A 3,753-nucleotide genomic window follows, 5' to 3' on the forward strand; every position below is an offset into this window, starting at 1 on the left:
CATCCACTGAAAGTGCTTTAATTGGGTGCTAAATCTGCATGTCAAAGATTTGAAGTAGTCTTTGGAAATAACGTACATATTACTCACGTTTGCTCTAAATTCTTTCATCTGTTTTTGGTGGGTCTCTGATGATAGTCTTAAAATTCCGAGAAATTTGACTGGACGTTCGTGCCATTGGCTTGTAACAAGCTTTAGTTGTGCGTTCTCTACTTCATCGTTAAAAAACGTAGCAGAATCCGGACAGGTGGGGCTTGTATATATTTGACAACCGGACGCCTGACTACACTATCTTTGACATAACAGATCTGTACGCAAAAATGAGTAAGAAATTTAAATCGATGTGTAACCACCCGCAAGTGTGCAGTTCTTTTGTGATCCGAACTAAACCGGAAGTCACTAGTCTTGATAAGTGATAACATATGTGACTGCTTGCTGGTTATGCTCTACATGTTGACATCATATTGAAGCATGCGATTGTTTTGAGGCTCGGTGACCGTAAGACGACGGTGAAATCTACTACTTACTATTGCACTAGCAAAAAACTGTGTTTAAGAAACATGCGCTACAAAAAATTAAATCACGCATGCGAATTATGGTCGCTGAGAGGTTGCTGCTGTTGCCGTGTAGTCTGTTCAAATAAGGTTTGCACTTACGCGGCACATTTTTGCTTTAATTCGCAACATTTTCTCCAGGCTAAAAAATAATGCATTTTTCATTTATTGTTTATTTCTAAAAATTTAAAATATAAAATATGTACTTTAAAAAGATTCAAGCATGAGACTGTGTGCTGAGAATTTAGAGGAAAACATTATTGCCCTCTTTAAAATGGTCAGTTGACCATAGTCTTTACGAAAAACGTAGCGCTTCAATTTACTGGACTGAACTGAACTGCTGGAAATGAGCAGTAGGGAGCCAGGGTGTTTTGCAGACGTGTAGGACGGAGGATTTGGGGCAATGGGTCCGGAATGGGACTGGGTGGATTTCCTGGTCACGTGTGTGTTGCCTGTTGGCCCCGGTTGGATTTCTTGGTCGGGTGGGTGGCGCCTGTTAGAGTTTCTTTCTTTCAACAATTCGTGACGGTAGGGCGGGTGGTTGACATTAAAATACGATACAATTTTTTAACGTTGCTGATCCGCCAGAAAAAGACGGGTGTAAAAGTCTAGCAAGAAGCCAGGATGTTTATTTGCACGAAAGACACATTGTATTATTATTTTCCAGTCGTGGTGTGTGAGTGTTGGGGGGGGGGGAGAGGGGGCGGAAGTGTGTGTGAGTGTGTGAGTGTGTGTGTGTGTGTGTGTGTTCGGAAGACGGGGGTGCAATGTTTCGTAAACGCCGCGCGGCGCTAACGGCCGCTGATGCCTGCAGTGGTGCCGCCTGGAGGCGGCTGACTGAACTTCGTGCTCGCGTCGCCAAGCTCGTGTCGCGCACACTCATAATTCCCATGCAGGCGCCGGAAGCGGGCCGCTAAATCACGGCCGCGCCGATTACGACAGCCATTACGGAGGACGGTTATTGGCTCGTAATAACGGCGCCAATACGCATGTGCGGCCAGGCGGAAAACGTACATGGCGCCGGGCACGGCTATCTGGGAAATATCAGACATGTTCACACGGATGGACACGATCAGAATTTTATCGACATCGGACACCACATTCATGTTGCAATAAAGGGCTAATTTCAATATGTATGATACATATGATGCCATGTAATTACTTATATCGCAATACTCACGGAATATATGCGCTTCAAGCCTCATTTTTCATCCACTCACCTGAAAATAGAGGTAAAATGAAAATTAGGTATGCTGTCTTTATACACAAAGGAATATAAAGATACGGTAAAAATGCAGTTCAACTGTTCTTATTTTAGACTAGAATTAAATTCAGTTTCATTTTTATGGGAGACAGATACCTTGAAGATCAAACACAATTAATTTCTGTTTTGACTAGTTGACTATCACATTAGAAGGGTCACGTAAGGAATTTGTAATGTATCCACGTTATATGGAAATGTTTAAGATCTGCGAATTTTATGAAATCAATTCTACTGTTTCAGTCACTTTTTACTAATGTTATTAACACGAGGCGTTTAAGTAGTATGTTACCATCATCAGATGCGGTGCAGTTACGTCATGTACTACATTAATTTGAAGGGTAATGACGTTCATTTGCTGGGTGTGCCAGTGGGGTTATGTAGCGGTAAGGAAATATAACCCTGTACTGAAAGATACGTTTTTGGTGTTTACCTGAAGTAAGCTGGTTGCTTAAATTATTCCAGCAGTAGATATTATTTCATAAAGATCACAAAAGAATTTGTATTTAGTTACCAAATACAGTAATTAAACAAATAAAGAATAAGTACTTTTTCTTTTTGCAATCTTGCCTCCCACTTTTTCCCTTTCGATTTGCTGTGTCACTCCGTTTCACGCCGGCAAGTTTGGGGTTTGACTGCTGACAGTATTATTTTACATTAAACCTAGATTGATAGTGAGATGTATATTTAAGGGCAAAATCGAAAGGAGGATATATTACATATGGTCCACACTTGAGAAGGTTAGAGGACTAGATGTGACTACAGAAGTATGCGTTATATCAATTTTGTTAAAGCAAGGTCTGATGTGCCCCTAAGAAGGTTGCAGAATGGCAAATCATAATTCTAGTGTCCAATCATACGAGTGAATAAACGAATATATGTATTCCTGATGTTCGACGATACGATTATATATCCTGCATCTATTTTAATAATGATTCTCTGGACCGTCATAACTTCTTGGAAAACAAGAAAAAAGAAATTACAACACATATTATTAATCTTACACTTAAAACAACATGTAATATACTGGCTGATATACATTATAGCTTTAATGTAGGAAGTGTGGCACTGCTGGTGTAGTGGTATCATGCAAGATTCCCATTCTTGCGACCCGGGTTCGATTCCCGGGCAGTGCAGTTATTTTAACTTTGTACAGCTATTCTTCAGTGACTAAAATTATTGCCAGTAACTGTTTTTTAGATATGCCGATGTAATTAGCAGGTAATATAAAATTTACGTACCTACGATATTGAAATGAACTTAATAAAAATTAACGTTCTCATAATTTTGACGAAACTGTAAGAAGAGTATATACGAATTCTATTGATACAAATCTGAAGATAATCAAATTTTACAGTTTTGTAGAAGGGACGGAGCTGGAAATCCATGGAGAAGTGGACATTACTCTTCTCGGTACACTAAGCAGACGTTCCTGTTATTCGATATCAACACTATTAATATATTTGTTTTAAACGAACGCAGGTAGGTTGTTCTGCTCTGATAACACGAGGACGTCCATCCCATCTAGCGCAATTTATTATAAATCTCAATGTTACTGCACTTTTAAGTGAATTGAGTTTGCGCTTCACAGAAGGACTGATATTTTACAAATTCGTAAAATGAACTCCAGAGATGAAACAAATTTTGATAAAGAGGTGGCAGCTTGATGAGAAATCGAGATAAACAACCCCACACACACACACACACACACACACACACACACACACACACACACACACACACAAGGTACAACATGTCTTTACACTTTAAAGTCCTCCGTACACCTCTCTATCTAAAGTTACTCTCTACATCTGTCTATCTAAAGTTACTCAAACTCATTTCCCATAACACCTTGAACCAGCGATCGCTTTTGAGCAGCGACGCTACTGCGCAATCGATACTACATTTGACAATCTAAAATTTCAGTATTCTCGAGGTGTC

General features: G+C 39.8%; 1 non-coding gene across 1 annotated transcript; it reads left to right on the forward strand.

Moving 5' to 3' along the window:
- The first annotated feature begins 2,877 nt into the window (after nucleotides 1-2,877).
- On the forward strand, nucleotides 2,878-2,948 carry Trnag-ccc (transfer RNA glycine (anticodon CCC)). Its single transcript has one exon. It is a non-coding gene; the product is annotated as a tRNA-Gly (tRNA).
- The last annotated feature ends 805 nt before the right edge of the window (nucleotides 2,949-3,753 follow it).

Source organism: Schistocerca cancellata, chromosome 2 (assembly GCF_023864275.1).
Source record: "Schistocerca cancellata isolate TAMUIC-IGC-003103 chromosome 2, iqSchCanc2.1, whole genome shotgun sequence".
Lineage (NCBI taxonomy): Eukaryota > Metazoa > Arthropoda > Insecta > Orthoptera > Acrididae > Schistocerca > Schistocerca cancellata.